General features: G+C 47.2%; 1 long non-coding RNA gene across 2 annotated transcripts; it reads left to right on the forward strand.

Moving 5' to 3' along the window:
• The first annotated feature begins 1,365 nt into the window (after window positions 1–1,365).
• Window positions 1,366–20,034, forward strand: LOC140915934 (uncharacterized). Of its 2 annotated transcripts, none has more exons than XR_012160326.2 (4): window positions 1,366–1,454; window positions 10,426–10,594; window positions 13,733–13,798; window positions 17,444–20,034. It is a non-coding gene; the product is annotated as an uncharacterized LOC140915934 (long non-coding RNA). The 2 variants fall into 2 exon arrangements; XR_012160325.2 differs by having other exon boundaries at window positions 10,426–10,590.
• Window positions 20,035–20,659: the final 625 nt, after the last annotated feature.

Here is a 20,659-nt window from a genome sequence, read left to right on the forward strand (position 1 = left end):
CAGTGATAACCCACCCCCACATTTTAACACTTGCTTATATGGTTTCTAAGAAGTTCCTTGGAACTGAAGAGTCCCATGCTGGCTTTCAATCTCTGCCTTTTTTGGCAGAGGAGTGAGGAGGATGTGTAACATTTCTGCTTGCAACGGGTTGAGTGATTCCGTTACAAACGATTTTCTGTTAGAGCTCTTTGGTTGGTGGTTCTGCATTATTCTGTTTATGCCACAATTCTGGAGTGTATCCAGTTTTTCAGAAATAACGGCATGTAGACAAAGGCTAAGCACACGTAACATTTTATTTTATATGTGTCTGTATGTTATGCCATATAACACGTGCAGTACGTGGCCATGTCGTGTGTGGAATAAATTTTTTTATTCCTACAACCCATAAAATAAACTGCAGCGTCATTAAATAATCTGCACTTATTTTGAACTGTCCGTTGTCTCATTTGCCCACTGACCGCTGATTTCTGGTTCTTGGGACGCTAACATTATTTAAAAGCTAAAGAACCTCCCTCAGAATGTTTTATTTATTTTTCTGAAATGGTTGTCTGCAAAATTATAATGGTCTAAAGAGTGGGGCTGACAAATTTCACAACGGGATCAGTGACATTTTTAAAGTCCAATATTTCACAAGGCCAGAAGCACATCATGCGTTAGCCTACTGGAGAGCTAGAATTCCAGGCTCCAGGGGAGCGGAGATACAGCATTTGTATCTAGCCCGAGCTGCTCTGTGAGGTCAGACCTAAAATAATCACGATGTTGTGCTCAATTGGAAAGCTGTTTCAGAGGTTTGAAAATTGGGTTCGTTTGACTATTTCCTGAGACCTGAGCATAGGTATTGCAGCATCTGGCTCAAAAGACAGCCAGCTGTGAAAAACAGTATTAATACAGATGTTACAACTCTAAAATATTTTCTGTATTACTTTTTCTCTAATTTGCTAATTTCTCATAGTGCCTAGACCACATGAATAATGGTATGTGGTGGACTAGAGGCTGTATTAGCCCCTGTTTGATATTCGTCAATGAAATAAAAGAGGGTTTTTTTGTCCCTGTTTTGAATCAGCTAAATAAAACTTACACGTACATGACTTTGCCACATGAGTTTTGCAAGTATCCCAAAGTACTGTCTGCAAAAATCACCACACACTACTACATATAAAACGCACACACGCCCCAGCGGTCCTGGCCCTTCCAATCTGTCCACCCCCCCCAGCCAGTACGGTTGCCAGGTGTCCTGTTTTTGACCAAAACGTCCGGTCAAAAAGGCAAACTGGCAGCTGCCGGACGCTAAAAGTCTGATTACCTGCAGTAACTGGCCTCTGCCACGGGGAAGGGGAAGAGCAGCAGCTGCTACTGAAGCCTGGACAAGCGGATCGGTTTAGCAGCTGCTGCTCTTCCCAACCCTGAGCCTGATGAAGAGAACTGGCTGCCTCCCGGACCAGGCTCCAAAATAGGTACTGGCAGCATCTGGTTGGGGGAGGTTTAAACCTGTCTGCCCCCTACCCCGCTGTGCTCTGATTTCCACAGCCTCTCGCGCCAGGGACAGCCACCCCCCTGCCCCACTGTGCCCTGATTTCCCCAGCCCCTTACACCAGGGATGGACCCCCCCACCCCACATCATAATTTGCCCTGATTTCCTCACCCTGGCCCCTCGCTCCAGGGACCGACCCCCCACACCTCACTATGCCCCAATTTCCCCTCCCTGGGCCCTCATTCCAGGGATGCCCTCCCGTGCTGCTTTTCCCTGCTTTTCCACCCCACCCCCTCATTCTGGGGACTGACCCCAACCATGCCCTGCTGTGCCCCAATTGGACAGGTGGGCAGGCTCCACATCAGCTCCTCCCAGCTGGGCTCTGAAGGCGGCAGGTGAGTCCTGGGGGATTTGGGGAGGCGAGCAACAAGGGCAGGGAGGGTGGAAACCAAGTGATGGGAATAGGGGGACAGGTGGGGTAGGGGGTGGGGCCTCAGGTGAATTGGTGGGGCAGGGGGTGGGGCCTCAGGGGAAGAGGGCAGGTCAGAGGTATTCAGTTTTCAGGGATTAGATATTTGGCAACCCTACCAGTCAGGCCTCTCATCTCATACCCTACCTTGGCCAGCCTCTCTCTGAGGCAGGTGTGGGGCCTGGTCATAGTGGGGAAGAAGGACCCCTCGCTGGGTGTGCAGCTCAGCCTACATAAGCAATGAAATATATAACCCACCAATATACGGAATAGTGTAGGTAAGTGGGGGCTAGAGGGGAGCTGGGGCAGGAATAGGTAACAGGTTCAGTGGGCCTTATTCTCTAGTGCCTGCACCCCGGGGTGTCATTTACACCAGCAAAAAGTGAGTGTAAGGTATAGGGCATATACTACCACACAGACCTGGCAGCATTTTACACCTGCTTTGCACTGGGGTAAATGGCTGCACTAAGTGAAAGGCACTGGAGAATCAGGCCCATCATACTCAATCTACCCACCCCATTACTTCTGTTGTTAATCCTTTCCTATATATATCTCTATATAGAAGGAACCGGATTCTCCACCACACTATACAGTTTAACACTAGTGTTAATCCAGGCTCTCTGGCCCACTCCATGCCTTTTGTGCTGCACTGGCATTGAAAGAGGGACAGAAACTGGCTGGATCTCCCTAGCTGCTGTTCCCTGATTTAGCAGCCACTCCACCAAAGTATGTGCCCACAGCATGTTGTGCTCTGATATGTTGGCTGGTCATTGGCCCCTGGGGGCTTGTGGCCAGAAAGTGCAGATTAGGAGAGCCTCTAGTTTGCAATAATCTGGGGGTTGGGGGCAGTGTAGAACCAGCCACAGGGTTAGGGCATTGCAATCAGGTCCTTTGCAGCTTCTGTACCCCTTTGTGCTTGCAGAATATGTGCCCAGCATACACGCTAGCCCATAGTTGTGAATGAATTTACATTGGCATAAAACCATTGTAACAGAGGGGTGAAGGAGGCCAACGGCATATTAACTTTGGCAAACCTGCCTGACCTGCTATGCCAAAACAATATTGCAATCCCTACAGCAAAAGACAAGCAAAAGGCGTGGGCGAAGTCGTGCCAGCAGATGTTTGTCTTCAGTCTTACATAACACAGCATAGCTCCTATTCCTTCAGCTGAGGTGTCTTACAAAGGAGTCAGTTGTTCAAGAAGGTGGGAAGCTAAGAACATGAAAGGCTGATTTGCCGGTGTTGCTTTGACCACACACCTGTGCCTGTACGGTCTAAGTTTCGCGACCTCTCGGTAGGATATTAAACAGGTGGCCTGTGGGCAGGTGGATGAGTGGAGAGCCATACCAGCAGTCTATGAACTATGAAGGCAGGATTTATGCATGAGCCTGCAGAAATCGTTATGCTCTCACTCCCTGGAGACACGCTGCTGGGAATGTGTGTGGGGACTGGGGCAATACAGGGCCATCACCACCAAGGGAGCTAAAAGCCTCTCTCCCAGGGATAAAGAAAAGGAGTACTTGTGGCACCTTAGAGACTAACAAATTTATTTGAGCATGCTCGGAGGATACAGACTAACATGGCTGCTACTCTGAAATCTCCCAGGGATGCAACATTGCAGACAAATTGTCATTGCTTTTTTTTTCCTTCCAGGGGGTTTATTAATCTGAGCTATTGCCTTGCCCCTATGTGACATGCATAAGAAGACGAAACTAAAAGAAATCCTGCCAGCTAGATCTGATCTCCACAGCCTTGCATCTGCAAGGTATTTAAGCACATGCCTAGCTTTACACATGTACGGCGTCTCATTGACACCAGTTAAAGTTAAGCCTGGTCTCCCCTTGAAAGTTTTACAGCTATATACTCATTTCAGTGAGGGGGTGGCATTTTTTAACCAATATAGTTATACCAGCAAAAGCCCTAGTGTGGAAGCAGTTATACCAGTATAAAAGATGCCGAATACTGGTATAGCTAGTCTCCTTCCCATCAGGGCTTTGGACCTGTGCTCTGGCTCCGCTCCAGCTCCAGGCAAAAACCTGCAGCTCCACTGCTCCGGAGCTGCTCTGCACTCCAGCTCCAGGCTCTGCTCCAAAGCCCTGCTTCCCATACAGATATAGTTATACTGGTAGAAAGCACCTTTAGCCCAGTATAACTGCACCCACACGCAGAGGCTTGGACCGCTTTACCTACACTAGTATAGTTAAAGCAATACAACTTGCTAGGATAGACAAGGCCTGATTGCCATGCTTAGGTGCCTTTCTGCATCAGTGCCTATTTATGGATCCTGAAATTCTACTGGGACGTTGCTCAGCGCTAAATATAAACTAAACAAAGCATTCCAGCTCATCTACACTTTCCCTCTTTATTGCAGGCGGCTGCCAAGGGTCTTTCTTGAATAAGGTGGTTTTCTGTTTATCCTCCCTCTGGCCTTCACTGTTTAACGTATGTTTACTTTCAAAATCTGGCTGCTGCCCTGACAAATTTCACATGCTCTTACGCTATGGATTTGGTCTTGCTGCATCGCAGCCAGCTCATTCTGGCTGTTACTGCAGAGCCCACTCTATCATCATTGACTCAGAGCTTGCTCGACTCACAGTAAGGGGCAGGCCTCTGGGAGGTTCCTGGAGCAGCAGTTTCAGCGTGTTTGGCTGAGGCTTGAACAGCCTGGACTGACTCAGCACAATCTAAACCGCAGAGTGTTACAACCACTGGCTGCTGCAGGATCCTTGTCTACATCAGAGCTCCCAGCATCATGTCCCTCAGTGGAGCTGAGAAAGGGAATCCTGTGACTAGTTCTTGGCTGCTCCTGTCTGAAAACCAGTCACAGAGACATATGGTGCTTTCTCCTCTCTCTAGATGCCTCCCACCTCCACATATTGTGTGCTGGAGGTGTGTTGTGCAGAGGTGGCATGGGGAACAGCAGAAGGAAGCTGCCTTGGTGGTGAGGACAATCTGACTGAGAGAGAGGGCGGGGGCAGAAGTAGCCTACCTGGCTGTAGTTGCATAGCAATACTACCAGCTGTGAACTAAATGTAAACCAATACAACAATGTCAGCCTCAGTCTGAAGACAGCCTGAAACAATCGCTCTGAGAGATGTGAACTGCCCCACTGACCTGAATGGGATCTTGACTGTGAAACCTAATTATGACAATTTGAATGTCAACATTACCAGCTATTTCACTGCTGATCATCCTAGCAGACACACCGAGCGATTCATTCATTAGCTGCAGGGAAAGCTATAGGGACAGGAGGCACAAAGACACCTGGTTGCTGTTAAGGGTTGCTGAGGAAGGAAATTTAGGAGTTCAAGGCCTCACTCTCAAAAATTTAAAACCACGTCCAGACCTGCTTATAAGGAGAAGTGAAAACAGAAATTCATACTCTCCCCTGAGCCAAAACATCATCCACTTCCAAAGTGACCAAACCTGCCTCCTCCATGCTTCTTGGTGTCCATGAACGCCAATGGTCCCCTTCTGAGCTGCCAAAATCTTCCACTTCCCCATAACAGTGTCTACAAGACACCAGTGGAGCTAGTGGAAATTTCAGTCAGGCCTTTTGGGGGGTGGGGTGGGGGGACAAAATTGACTTTAATCAAAATGGATGTTTTGTGGTAAAGTCTGTTTTTGACAAAATTTGGAGGATTTTCATCAAAACCATGAAATCTTGAAACCCAGCTGGTTTTGGATGGCTATTGCTGGAAAATGTTTAGTGTTGATTTTTTTGGACAACCCCCCAAAAACTGTTGAAGAAAACTTTTGATGAAAACGTTTATTTGCTTTCATCGCGATGTGTTACCAGACCAAAAAACATTTCCCGATTCAGTCTAATTTTTAGTACAAAACTCTGTGGCATACTGCCACTTGGGGGCCAGTGCGAAATAAACGGAATTTAATAACAAAAGAAATAAGGGAGACCGCACTGATTTTCCTTTGCATAGTTAATCAAATTAAAGCCTCCATTTTTTAATGTACCTGAAGCAGCTGCTGCATTTCCAATCTATGCCACCACGGAGCTCCGGAACCCAAGGGTTTTTGCCATCACGTACAGGTCCAATTTGCCACACAGTTCTTGGTTTCTTGTCTATCTCTACTGGATTCTCTTAAGGCCTGATCCAAAACCTATTGAAGTCTATAGGAGTCTTTCCATCATGCCAGTGGGTGCTGGATTGGATCCTTGTTGAGAGCATCACATATTTTGAATAGAAACGTGTTAGATTAAAATAGTTGTAATTTGTGCATTCATGAACTCACCATTCCTGTAATACTTTGAAAGGTCCATAATTTCTATATCAACTGCGGAAGCTTCTCATCATAACTATATAGCCCAAGTCTCCAATCCATGCCACTGATGTATCCCCACTGAACCTTGTGGTGATGTGCTGGCATAAGACTGAGAGATGGCCCAAGCTCATTTTATGTGTTTAAAATAAGGCTAGAGTCTCCCCCTTGCATTTCAAGCTCTGGCGTTTCTTGGTTCACCCCTGAGCAAGCATGTTATTTGAGCGTAGGCTGGGATATTTAATACAGACATACAAGCTGTTGTTTTGGTTTGCTATTTTTTTGTTAAGGAACTCTGCACCATCGCCCTGTCCCCCACATCCCAGAGGATAATTAATGCTAACGTCATTTCACTTTAGGCCAGCTGCTGGACTCAAGAACAGATGTTTTATTGTTTGCACGGAATGCAGAACAAACAACTACACTGCAGTGAAGTTACCCCCCGTTCCCTCTCCCAAAAACTGTTCAAAATGAGCTATAGCCCCAAAGAGGAGCCTGGAAGCAGAGTGGATAATATTTATACATCTAACCAAATGTGAACCCCGATGTGTGACATATAAAACCCCCTACAGCATACACAAGTCGTTGCAACTCGTGTGTGTGTGTGCACGCGTGTACCTGCATGCAAGTCAGCGTGAGCAGAGATATTTCTGTGACACATAAGAGATGACTAAAGAAGAATTTTAAAAAGCTCAGTGAAATTACTAGTCTTTTTCTTTCTGCTGCCAAACCAAGACACAAAAGCTTCCACTAGTCTATGTATAATTATTAGGGCCCTTAGGCACTTCCAACCCTCACAATCAGAATATGTGCATCTCATTCTCTGTTCATTCAAGTTTGCCTCCTTTGCCACAAGGGGGTGCCCTGTGGATTCAATCGCATAACTGATGACATGAAATGCAATCTGCCAGGAGCCCCCCTTCAACCACTGAATGGTTTTGGGAGATAACCAAACGCATCCCAGCCCCTCCGTGCTTTCAAAGTCCAGGAAAATGACAACGTCTCTCGTTACAGCGCCGTGGGGTTGGGAGAAAGGCACTGAACTTTAGTGGTTGTGAATTATTGATCTGTCTAGGAATAGCTCTGAACTTCAGCACCCATATAGGCTTGAACTGTAAATAGAGTGGCCAGGCCCCCTCGCTGATCAGCAGCAGCAGAAGGAGCTGCCATACACATTTATATTCCAATCAGCTTTAAGGACCCTATTTTACTTCCTAGATGTCAGACAAATATGTACAAAAAACCGCAACCATGGTATTATAAGAGAATCAGAGAAGCTGGAGTGGGGAAATATCTATTGGATCATCTTGTCCACTCCTTATTAGTTCAGGATAGTTCCTTAACACAGCTGAGTGAATTATTAATAATGAGTCAGTGAATGTCACCTCTTTTGCTGGTGGTGCATTGGTCACAAACAGATTGCAGTTTTCTCCAATTTTTCTGAGATTTGAAATGACCTGCCAGGTAATTTTGGCAACTAACTTTTGGTCCACAGCTGGTTCATGAACAATTCATTAGAAAAGTGTGCAATATTCAACATCCAAGCTGTTTTGATAGTACACATAGGTCACATGGTCCTTGAAAGGACGAGGAGAACTGTTAGAATCAGATTTCTGCAGCAGATTCTTGTGATTCAGAATGAGTTTCCGCAAATAGTCTGCAATATTTGCGTAAAATGTGCTGGTTGGATGAATATGAATGTTCACTAGAACATTTGCAAACAGTGAACACAAGAAAGACACAGCCCCAACTAAAGTGAATTTGTTTAATCCTTCAGAGGTATATCTGCCGTACATTTACTTGTCTGTATTTATTTGCAGGAAGGGGGTATTTAGCCTGATTTGCAGTTGTAAATACTACAGCTGAACTGATAAACCAGGTATAACTGCCCGAAGGGACCATGGGTGCAATTGCAGACATACACATAAATGCACACAGACCTCAGAAAGTCAGGCCTGCTCCATGGACTATGAGCTGTGGTTTAGCTATAGGTGCAGAGCCCTGTATGAAACACTGAGCAAAGTCATGGAAAACATTTTCTTTATGAGGTCAGCACACGACCAGCTTCTTTTTCAAGGGGACTTTGAACAAACCTGAGAATGTTTCCTTTGTACTTTAATGGGGTAGAGGTTGGGGAAACATGAACCTTCCCTGAGCCGAGCAGAGACTGAAGAGCCACAAATACAGATGGAAGGATTAATGTACAAGGAAGAGCAACCAACCTTTCACCTGCTGACCGTTCACCCACTATTAAGAGGACAGACTGCATTTGAAAAAAGAGTGATCCACTGGAAATCCTAGGGAAAAGCTGACATGCTAAAGAATGAAATCATCCAGCTGGCAAAATGAAGCTTTTAGGGCAGGTTAATCATGGACCTGGAAAACAAAATACACCGAGATTTGTGTGTGTCAGCTGCAGTCGACCCAGCCATCTAGTGCCTCAAACGGACTGAGGTCTTCACTTTCCCATGGTGGAAGGACAGAAGAGGAACCCTCAAAAAGCCAAGACAACGGCACTTCAATTTGGCTCGTTTGTGCCAACCATCAGATTGAAACATGAGCAGCCAAAAAAACTGCATCTGGTGCAAGCAAGACAGCATGTAAATTATTCAGTGATCCAAGTACCCTCCACAATCCCATATCAGAGAGATACTAGAGCTGGTGACGGTAGCCTGATGATAGAGGTTTCCAACATAGGACTGGGGTTTGTACATCTGACTTTTGTCCTGCACTGGTTTGTGTTTTAGATCTTAGCCTGTCTCAGTTAATCTAAACTCAGTCTGCTAGTGGGTGCCAGGCTCACAAAACTTCTCTGCAAGACAGTTTGCTCCACCTCATTAGATATTGCTCCCCGACAGACCTGGGAAGAGGGGAAAGGTAATGATGTCCCCTCTCTCTTTCCTCATCTGTGTCAGCCAGTTAGGAACAGAAGTTGCCAGACTGAATCAGACCCATGGTCCATCTAATCCAGAATGCTGTCTCCAACAGTGGCCCGCACCAGATGCTTCTGAAGCAAGTGCAAGAAAGTGGACAGCTACAAGATAGCCAGCCTCCATAGGTCTCATCCCAATCCCTAATAGTTATCATTAATTATTGTAGCACCCCATTGTGCTAGGTGCTGTACAACCTACGGGCTTACCATCTGAAGCATGAGGGTAGAACTTTCACTCTCTTCTTTGGAGCCTCTTTTGGGATTTGTTTTGTTTTGCTTCACTCTTGACGTGGTGTCAGGGGTCCCCTGCCGAAGGTGACTTGAGAGATTCTGAGTTTGGCTCTTGCTGGCCCACGCCATCAGTAACGCTTTTCCTGGTAGCTGTACCATGGTGGGCTGTGAGCTCATCACCTCTCGGAAACCAAACAGGGTCGAGCCTGGGGAGTATGTGGCAGGTGGAGTCCCAAGGACACTGCAAAAGGGATTGTCACTGGTGATTCAGAAGGGTGATTCCCTCTGAGAGTCTGCCGACACTGCAGCTGGGAGCAAGCCGCCAGCCCCGGGAAGACAGGTTCCTACTGGCCAGACTCGAGCTAGGGTGCTAAAAGGGTGCATGGCCGTTGTGGAATTGTCAGCAGTCAGACTCTCAAGCCCACCTGACCCCCCGGGTCTGAGCACAGGTGGCTAGACCAGGTCTGGATCAGAGCCGCAATGTGCACAGTGCTATTATTAGCAAGCTAGCTCAAGTATGTCTACCTGGGCTGGAAGGCTCACTCTCAGCTACAGTGTAGACGTACCCTGGGCCATTACTGAACCAATGCCCAAGCAGGAGGCTAGGCATGCTAGCAGACACTGAATTGCTGGAGGCGACTAGCGTGTACTGGGGCACTCTCTCATGGTGTAATGCTGCTGTTGGCACAAAATTGTTCCTATGTTTCACCCAGAGGTGGCTGCATTTCAATGGTGAGTAATCTCTGCTGTAAATATGCAAACTCTAAAGTGCTTTGGGATCCTGCTGTTGAACTTTTAGCAACTTATCCCTGGTGTGGTCTAGTGGGCAGAGCACTGGATTCGGACTCAGGTGACCTATTTGCAGCTCTGCTGCTGGCCTGCTGGGTGACCTCGGGCACTTGGCTGCTCTGTGCCTCAGTTTCCCCATCTGTAAGAAAAGGGGACAATGATACTTATTTTCACTGTAAAGTGCTTTGAGACCTACTGATGAAAGAGCAATATAAGAGCTAAGTGTTATTATTACTTCTGCTTTTCACCCTCCAGCTGGTTCCTGTACCTGCTCTAATCCTCAGCACTGTACTAGCAAGACCCCTGTACACTAGAAGCCATCGAGGGGAATTGACAGGTGTTAATGTTCCTGTGTTGAGCATTGCCTGTGGTCTCATGGGACAGGGAGAAGCAGAATCAGCAGAAAGGTGTTTAGCAGAGGTAGGTAAGTGTTGCACCCCTCCAGGCCATGGTCTAGTGTGTGAAGAGAAAGCTGGGCCAGGTTTCTTGAGTAGAAGGCAAGAATCTTGGCAACTTTTGACTCCCCAAAGCTTCCCCTATCATTGATCTGTCAAGATTTGTGCTGACTCAGGCCTCATAACCAGGGTCTCTTTGCAGATCCAAAGAGGCCGCTGCTCCCCTCCTCCCCCTTCTCCTCTCCTTCAGGATAGCACTGTAGTGCTTCCTGTCTCCCCCCCTTGTGTATTGAGATTGTAAGATCTTTGGGGCAGGGATTATCTCTTGTGCACTGTGGGGCAGATCCTACACTGGTATAAATTGTAACCGCTGCTTTGACGCCCAAGGAGCAATGACAATTTATGCCGGCAGAGGACCTGCCCCATGTGTGTACAGCACCTAGCACAGAGAGGCCCCGATTCTCGACTCTAAACACTACTGTGATACAAATAATAGCAGGAATGCTGCTGCCATTGGCTGACTCCCTCCTTAGCTCCAACTCAGCACTAGCTCCCACGGAGGAGAGCCCATGGTGGCCACGCTGCCTCCATCTTGGCCAGGAACTTTCATTGCCATGGGTAACCTCCTGCAATGCTCTGCCTCTGGTGTGACACTCCCCATGCTATTTGGATTATTTTCCCTGTCTTCAGCACCCCTAGGATATGCCTAGCTGACCAGTCTCTCTGAATCAGCATGCTTCCTTTGCACAGATATTACCCATCCTCATTATCTTCCATAGAATCATAGGACTGGAAGGGACCTTAAGAGGTCATCTAGTCCAGTCCCCTGCACTCATAGCAGGACTAAGTATTATCTAAACCATCCCTGACAGGCGTTTGTCTAACCTGCTCTTAAAAATCTCCAGTGATGGAGATTCCACATGTCAAAAACCCTCAAATGAGACCCAAGTTCTGCACTGCACATCTGCTTTTCTGATGTTAAAATGGGTCTCTTGCCCAATGGGGTGGAGCTGACCAGACAGGGCTTTGATTGCTCCCTCCCTGGGAGCCTCTTTGCTGTCCTCTCCTTTGGGGGAGTTCTATTCCTGTTGTGGGATCTTACACAATTTGTAACCCCAGAGTCTTCTCTCACCCTGACTTTCTATTGAGTCTCATGCAGTTTGTGAATCTGTCAGTCTTCTCCCTGTGAGACCATTACACCTTACAGTCTAGCTTCTCCTTAACACTGAGATCCTCCCTATCCCCATATGCATCGTCTTTGCTGGACTATGATACCTTGTTATCTTGCAGGCCCAGCCCAGATGGTACTTTTTCCTACTTCTGCTTTTAAGAAGATATGGAACCTTCAAAGGGAATGGAGAGAAGGAGGGCAGATATTGATTGCAATCCTGGGAGGAAGGCGGACTGTACTTGACCAGCCCTGATATTCTGCTTTTGTGACCAGGTGCCTGGGATGGTCCACACTGAGAATGCCACCATTGCAAGACTGCAAGAAACGGGGAAGACAATCCCACAAACTGGTGGTTTATTCTATAATTAGATTCACCAGACCAGTAGCAAGATGGCTAATACAGACCTGTCAGGCATTCCAGTCCTTGGTTCCCATCCATACAAACTGGTCACAGAGAAGGAACCGCATGGACAATCGTAATGCAAGCTTCTCCTGTCCTGCCCACCAATGTGCCTCCCCGCTGATCTTCAGAGATCACTTCTTGGGTAAGAGGGCAGATCAGTCTTTGGGCCTTATAGGCCCTTAGCTCCTCTGCTGAGACAGCCAAGAAGGAGGCCAAATAATGTCAATTGTGATGTCATCTCACCAAGCCCACTGAACAGCCAGAGGAAGGTAGGGACCTGGGTTGGGTTTGAACCAGGGAGTGAATGGTTGCATCTCTCACAGCAGTACTAATCCCCTTGGACTGGTGCTTTGGGGAAGAGCTCAGCACTTTACACAAAGCAGGCTGCATGACTGATTTCAAAATATGGGGGAGAGGAGGAGGAAAGTTTCACATCTCAATAGTGAGAGTTTCCTGGAGACCACTTCCCCATCTGTGTCGCAGCAAGCTTGTGTGTAACTCCGCCAGTCGCTTACCTGAAAGAGTGAGATTAGGAAAGTATATTATTTGTAACTGGTGGCTCCAGTCCCTAAGGTGGTTCCCATTTCCTCTCCTCTTCTTATATGGCAGCAGCTATTAATGGAGGCAACTAAGCTAGCTTCTCTTGCTCCTTTCTATCAGCTCCTTTTACAGCCCTCCAAGGTCTTCTTTGTAATTGAGTGGCTGGACATCTCCAGAAGCAAAGAGGTTGAGCCATTCCCAATATACCAGCCAGTTCTCCTCAATAAACCAGCCAGTGGTAACCAACGTTTGAGACAAAATCCCAGGGATTCGTGTTGTTCCTTCGTTTTTGTTTTACCACATAAAATATTAAAACTTTTCAGGGTAAAGAAAGTTAGGTTGAAAATAATTCCTAATAAATTGAAGGATTAGACTGAAAGAGTTTGGCTGGAGAAAAAGGTTAGCTAGATAGATGGTAGATAGATAAAGATGATACTTAATCACAAATTGAAAATTCAAAGCCAAGTGTTCTGAAGCAGCTATTAAATCTGGGCTCCCACAACTGGATCTTCTATTGCTGGGGGCAGAGCTTACACGTGCTCAAGCTTGGGGGCTTCCAAGAATTTGGCTTTGCATGCACCACTGGCATCTAGATCAGGGAGTCAGAGGTCTACCTACCCAACGTCGGCTTGCAAAAGCTGTCTGTACATGCCAATACAAGTCTTGGGTACCCCAAAACTGTACGGTCAAAAAACCTGCCCATTCAAATGTAAAGGCTGCTTCAAAACTCTGGCCCTAAAGATCAGTCCTCATCCCATTGAAGTCAATGGGAGCTTTGTCATTGACCTGAACAGGAGTGGGATCTCTCCCCTAACCACTTTGTAAAGTGTCTGCTTTCCAAGAGAAGAAACACAGGCAGTGTTGCAGAAGAAAGGGGGGAGAGGGGAGAATGGAAGTGGTGGGGGAGAAAGAGAGGGACTGACCAGCACAAAAAGCCTCATGACAACAATCATACCTTTTGCTACAATTGGCATTCATTCCAGTAGGGCCTGAAGTGTTGTTGTTTTCAGCTTTAATTCTGTCATTACAAACAGGCCGATCTTGTTTCCCCAGAGCTCACAGCTGCTTCCCAGGATGAAGCCTTCGCTCATTTCTTGGACCTGAATGCAAGTCTGTGAGGTAATGGATGATGGTGTTTTGCACTGGTTAGAATAGTAATCATCATGAGGCCTGAAAGAACAGTCCCTGCTTCTGTACAGCTCTGACATCACCCTGGACACGGATGTTGCTGGGACACTTGAGCCCCTCCTCAGCTGTTGGTTTCAGACCAACCCATGGGAGGGATGAGGAGTTGGTTAGAAAGAGACATTTTAGACATTCCAGACTGTGTGCCTTCTGGATTGGCTAAAAATAACCAAATCAAGTGAACCCAGGTCATGGCAGAAACCTGGTGGAGAATCAGTTTGGCTGGTTACCCTTTTCCCTTCTTCCCCCTCTCTTTGTCTCTCTTTATAAAATCAATCAAGATAGCATCTAAAAAGAGGCGCTCATTCCTATTCTTCCTCTTGTTAGACAAGGGGTAATAATTAGAAACAGATGTCAGCTTGCAATAAAAGGGCTAAGTCACTCCCTCCGGGTGAAGCCTAGGAGGCAAGTTGGCAATTTCAGATGTTTATTAAGAGTGCTCAGGTCTGGGGTGTGATCTAACTGGTCCTCAGGTACTCACGGAGTTGGGGTTACCCAGGGAATGGGTGCCAGAAGATGGAGAATTCTAATATGTATAGATGCAACCCATGCCTGGCTGGGATCAAACCTGGGGACTTCTGGAGCATAATGCATGAGCCTCTACTGCAGGGGTCTCAAACTCAGTTTACCGTAGGGTCAGTTCCAGTCCTCAAATCCTTCCAGTGGGCCAATAATGTGACTGAAGAAGGTGTTCAGAAAAGAAAACATTGATATTGTATTTTTTATTTCAAATTTCTTAAAAATAATAAAACTGTCATACAACTTTATATAATTCTTCCCCTGCCAGAGAGTTTTTAGTGTTTGCCAGACACCTGGCAACGCTTCAGTTCTGTCAGTTTGTTGATGTTTGGCCTCAGTGACTGAGCAGTTGACACCTTCAGGATTGCAGCAAGGTGTGCATCAGACAGTTGTGTTCGGTATTTTGACTTGTTTATATTCACTGTGGAAAAAAGTGACTCAGCCTCCATGGCTGAGTCTGCCCGGCGACTAGTGATGGTATCTCTGTCCCTCTCCCCCAACCAATGGGAGCTGCAGGGGGTGGCGCCTGCAGCAGACAGAGCTGGCTGCATGGATGTCTCCTCCACAGGGCACAGTGGGGAGGTTCTTGGGCCACAGATGGGCTGCGGGCTGGGACTTTGAGACCCCTGCTCTACAGCATGAGCTAAAAGACACAACTCTATTAGCCAAGGCTGTAGCAGGCTCATCAATCTCTAGCTCAGCGATTCTTAAACTTAAACTTCACGCTAGCCCCGGTGTCCCCATTAAAATGGGCTCGGGACCCACTTTGGGGTCCCAACCCACAGTTTGAGAACCACTGTGTAGCTGGTCTAGCTGCCACTAGAGGGGGACAGAGTGCCACACCAAGCAGGCATGGGCGACATCGAGATGGGGGCATCCCTACATAATCGGTTGAGGCCCCACGTAGTTGCTCTAGGGCAGGGAACCTGTCAGCCCCAGGAGACCTTAAAACCCCAAACCCCAGCTCTGGCTCCAGCCTGGACTCCAAGAGCTGGTATGCTTCCTGCTGGAGCTGTGGACCCTGAAACGCTGGCAGGTTTCAAATGGAAACTTGCCTGTGTTCTGGAGAAAGTTTTGTCAAATTTGTAGTAGATTCAGTGAAACATTTCATGACAACACATCAGCATTATCCAATTATATTACCTTGCATTGAAAAATTGCCAACTTGCTCTGCTGCTAATTCACCTGCCATTGATTCTTCTCCCCCTGGGTTTGCGATCTAGTTGGGCTGGCTCTTACACTGCTCTCCTCCAGGGTTTTGCTGGAATGTGCTGGCTATTCTGATGTAAGCGGGATTTTGGTTCCAGTTGTGATATAATTACTTGGCTGGCTGGCCTCCCTCCATGGTGCACTGCCCGTCTCTTCTGTCTCTTGGGGCCTAGCTGTCTCTTTGCTGGCCCGAGGGTGGTGCCTACCAGCTAGAGCTGGGAAGAAAATCTTTTATTTATTTATTTATTTATTTGGTCCACAAAAAGTTGATGAAAATGGACTTTTTTTTTCATGAAAATTTCCATTTTTGTTGCAAAGCCATTTTTGCCATTAAAAAAAAATACTTTGACCAGCTCTACAGCTAGCTTCTTGCATTACACTTTGAATGCACACTGTAGAGTTTGGGGTACAGGCAATATGAAGACCCAGCTTCTGGTTTTCTGCTTAGCACGACCCCCCCTTCTCAGCCTCTGACCACCTCTGTGCCCGTCCTGCTAAACATGGCTTCACCAAACATTCAGCTACCTCTCCGGGGTCTGTCCAGTTTGCAGCCAACTGGCAGCAGCAGCAGGAGAGGGGATCTATGCAGAGGAGAGGCAGGCGGGGAAGGGACAGAGCAGAGGTCAAAGCTTTCCTACACCTAGCACCAAGCAGCTTTCGTCCTCCTAGAGGGTGGCTTAAAGACCAAAAAGGAGCAAGAGTGACTTCTGAAAGAAAACAGATGGGGAACAAATTGAATCCTGCTGTGGACCAGTTCATAGAGTTCAAGTGATTTGTGAATGAATGTGGATAGTTTGGAAGAACGGCAGTGACCTTACTGAGACAGACCAGCCACCAGGGCGGGGGAGGGGAAGAAATGTTTGTTCACCAGCCCAGCAGCTATTTCTGACTTCAGGGGCCTGAGGTGATAAGCAGGCAGAGGAGGTCAGAGAATGTTTTCAAGTAAATATTAGTAGGGTGGGTATGGTAGAAGCAGGGGAGGGAAGAGGCCCTTAATGAGTCATCAGAAACCAGACAGCAACCGGCATGATTGAGTTTTCCCTATGTTTCAGAAGTGCTAATCCCCTCGCCACAGACACGGCAGCATTGTCGATAATAGTTCTGAGTAGTTTGGAGCACTTGAGCTGTTGCTCTTGTGTCACTGTACATACGGGAAGTCTACACTATGCTCCCGTCCCCACCCACACCTCCCTCTCCAGATCACATTGCACCACGGCCTTGTCCCATGGGAGAATGCTGACGTGCCCTGTTCTAGTCCACCGGCACCTGCTTGAGCCAGCCAGACCTTTGGGATCCCCACCGCTACTTGTTCTAAGAATCGGTTTTCTCTGCTGCTTCTCTCACTCCAGGGTGTCTTTGGCCCGCCACTCTCTTTGACCCAGATGTCACCCTTGTACCCTTCCCTTTGTCCCATCCCTGTGCTAACCCTCTGAGTCCTGCCCAGCTGTCCAAGCTCTGAAAGCTGCTGCGCTAATTAGGTCCATGAGCAAGGAGCAGCTAATACGCAGAACCGATTCCATTACAGGACGGCTGTTCCGTCTTGTTTACTGAGCTCCCTGCTGCATATCCTGTGTTAGGAGGATTCCTGGAATCAGAATTTATGTCAAACGCTCCTCCCCGGCCCTCCCACCTACCCCCCCCCCAAAAAAACCCCCACATAACATAAACACAGGCTGTTGAAAGAAGATCCTAGCATGTGACTTCTAACTGGTTTTGTTGCCCAAATGGGAGGCAGAGTGTGATGGCCCCACCAAACAGCACTTTTCCTCTGTCTGGGCTCGCACAAGGGGCTGGCTTCGTAATTGTTTTGAATTTAGTTCTTTTTAACCTTTCCTCTCTCTTATTTTAAAGCAAGGAGTGGATCTCTGGCTGGAGAAATTAACATTAAAATCCATCAACCTGTTAGTTAACCCCAAGAGAGAAGAAGCAAGAGGACAGCTGCCTGATCACATCCCCAGCCTCCTTTCCCACTGCCAATTCCTCCCTCTGGGATCACCCCATGACCCCATTGAGAGGTAGAGAGGAATCAGGAATTTTACTGCTGCAATAGAACATATACATCCCTCAGCAAAAAGAGTGTAAAGTGGAATTAAGGCTGTGTTAAAAGCCAATCAATAACAAGGTGGAAGGTGGGGGGGATTTAACAGAACCTCAGTTTTAAAGAACAAAAAATCTGTATGAAAGCCAGGAAGTTAACAACAAATACTAATCTCTGAAGGTTACTCCTAAAGAATCCCAACCACTGTAAAACACGAATGCTCAGAGTTCAGGTTACCCAAACAACCTTGGTTCTGTATTCATAGCACTACTGTGCACCTTCACAGAAAGGTAAACAGATGTGTGTATAACAAGTATCTCACCCGTTAACATTTTAAAACCCCGCTAGTTTGGAGGAGCCATAAATTCTTGAGATCTCTTTAATCCTGTGTGCTTTAGCTGTTTCTCTTGCAAGTACAGACATCTTAAAATCATGTGGTTTATATAGCACCTAGCTACAAGGTGCACTGCAAATAGTATTATCCCCATTTTACAGATGGCGACTGAGGCAGAGATAAAATGGCCAGATTTTCAGAAGTACTCAGAACTCACAAATACCACTGAGGTCCATGGGAACTGCAGGTGCTCACCACTAACTGTCAGTTCAAAGTTACCAAAGTCTCTTTCTAAATTTGGATTTAGCAGCTGGAAGGGGGGGAAGGATAGCTCAGTGGTTTGAGCATTGGCCTGCTAAACCCAGGGTTGTGAGTTCAATCCTTGAGGGGGCCATTTAGGGATCAGGGCAGAAATTGGGGATTGGTCCTGCTTTGAGCAGGGGTTGGAGTAGATGACCTCTGAGGTCCCTTCCAACCCTGATATTCTATGAACTTTAGGTGCCTAGGCTAGAAAATTATAGCTTGTGTGACACATGCAAGTCATTGACACAATTCAGATTTCCTTTCTCTTGCGGATACACTAGACGCCAGTGCCACCTGGCCAGGTCAGTTACTTCTCGGCATTGCAGTTCGCTCACAGCCAATTTGCACCCCATTTCCACGTCATGTGAAGCTACAAACTCAGCAGCTGGCCAGCCACTGGTACCTAGCACAGCAGATGACACGCAGCATGTGACTTTTGGTGCTTGCCCGTGCACAGTGTGGTACTCCGACTAATATCCCCTTCTCCTTGCCCAAGATTCCTCACTTGAAGCTGACCAAGGAGGCGTGCTGAAAACATGGAGCGACACAGGGTCAGGATGGCTGTTATCAGGTCTTTCCCACGCACCTCCCCATCTCACAAAAAGACAGTGCCTACTGCCAGCTTTGCATTAGTGGCATTTATTGGTCATTCAGAGACAGTCTTTGCATTGTGTGAGCTGGGCCAGAGAAGTCAGCCATAAGAGAACATTACAGTGATCTCCTTTACAACCCCCCAAGATCCACACAGCTTCCAGAGCAGAAAGTTCCTCTTAGGTGTCAACTAAGAGGCCATTTGGCTAAAATAAAAAGTCTAGTATCCACTTAATACCTAATCAGGGGCTGCCTCCTGCCCCTGCAGGGGAATGGACTCTGATCATTCTAATAGGTCTTCTCCATCTCCAGCTTCCATGGTCCCGGTTTTATCTGGATGACAAGTCGTGCTGCAGTTCCCATCCCCCTCTCTTGGCATCTGACTGGGGCTGTTGCTCCCTTCCTCATTGCAAAGGCTTCTGAGGAGACACCCTGTACAAGCAGGCATGACCTTTGCACTAACAGCCAATATGAGAAGACCTAGACCGGCCGCACCTTTCTTCTTCTCCCCAACAGCCTTTGGCTCTGACTCTTCTCTCCATAATTCCTCCCCTGCCAGTCCTGGGACCCATTCACCCTCTGACAGGAGATAGGACCCCACACACTTACATGGAGGAGTAGTAGGGGGAGAGAGGTGGCTTGAAGACCACAAGTTCTGTTACCCTCTTCCTTGCTTTTGTAGGGTCACCTACTAAGCTTGTTGTTCCCCATTCCCTTGTCTGCATCTTCAGGGAAACGGCCTGCGTCTGCCTGCCCATTCAGCAGCAGCAGGATTGAGAAATACTGTGCCAGCCATGCGCCTTCCTACAGCACCCTAGGGACTTGCCTCATTCTTAGGCCCAAGGCCCTGTGAATGCACCATGCGGATATCTTGATTATCACTACAAAAGTTTTTTTCTCCTGCTGATAATAGCTCATCTTAATTAATTAGCCTCTTACAATTTGTATGACAACTTCCACCTTCTCTGTATGTATATATATATCTTCTTACTATATGTTCCATTCCATGTACCCTATGAAGTGGGCTGTAGCCCACGAAAGCTTATGCGCTAATAAATTTGTTCGTCTCTAAGGTGCCACAAGTACTCCTGTTCTTTTTGCGGATACAGACTAACACGGCTGCTACTCTGAAACATGTGGATAGGGCACCCCCAGAGCACACAGGGCAGAGGGGAACAGGGGATGGTAGACTCACACCCTATTGGGAAAGGAGGTGTATCTTCACAGTATGGTCACAAGGTGAAAACATTTGCTAGTTCTTGCAGCCCAGTTTGCCTGTCAGTGAACAGAAACAGCTGTGTGGGGATGTGGTGTATGTGTGGTTACCTGCAAAAAAAACCTGCCATTGCGTGTTAGGGAGAAACTGATGTCATGGGTATACTTTGCTGAGCAGCTCAGCAGTATACATATGATGCTAAATGGGAGAGAAAACTCCACCCCAGACCAGACTGTATTATCCGCCCCACCACTCCGAGCTGAGTTTGGCCCCAACACACATGCTGAAGTTCAAGAAGCCCTAACCTGTGACAAGTCATAACCTGTGAAGCAGATCCAGGTCCCTCCTAGATGGTGAAAGCCAGTGAAGAACTGTGCCTACTACTAAGGGAAATGCCTCCTTCAGTGAAGCACACTGCGAACCTGGGAAGCCAACTGCCAGAGGGAACACCATACCATAAATCACATCGGGCCTGACACACTGTTGTCAGAATCTGTATCTGAAAGATGATATGTAAGGTGTCACACATGAACAAATAACATGCAATTCATTAATGTTATTGTGTGATGTATGTATAGGCAGTGT

The sequence above is a fragment of the Lepidochelys kempii genome, chromosome 8 (assembly GCF_965140285.1).
Source record: "Lepidochelys kempii isolate rLepKem1 chromosome 8, rLepKem1.hap1, whole genome shotgun sequence".
In the NCBI taxonomy this organism is placed as follows: Eukaryota; Metazoa; Chordata; order Testudines; family Cheloniidae; genus Lepidochelys; species Lepidochelys kempii.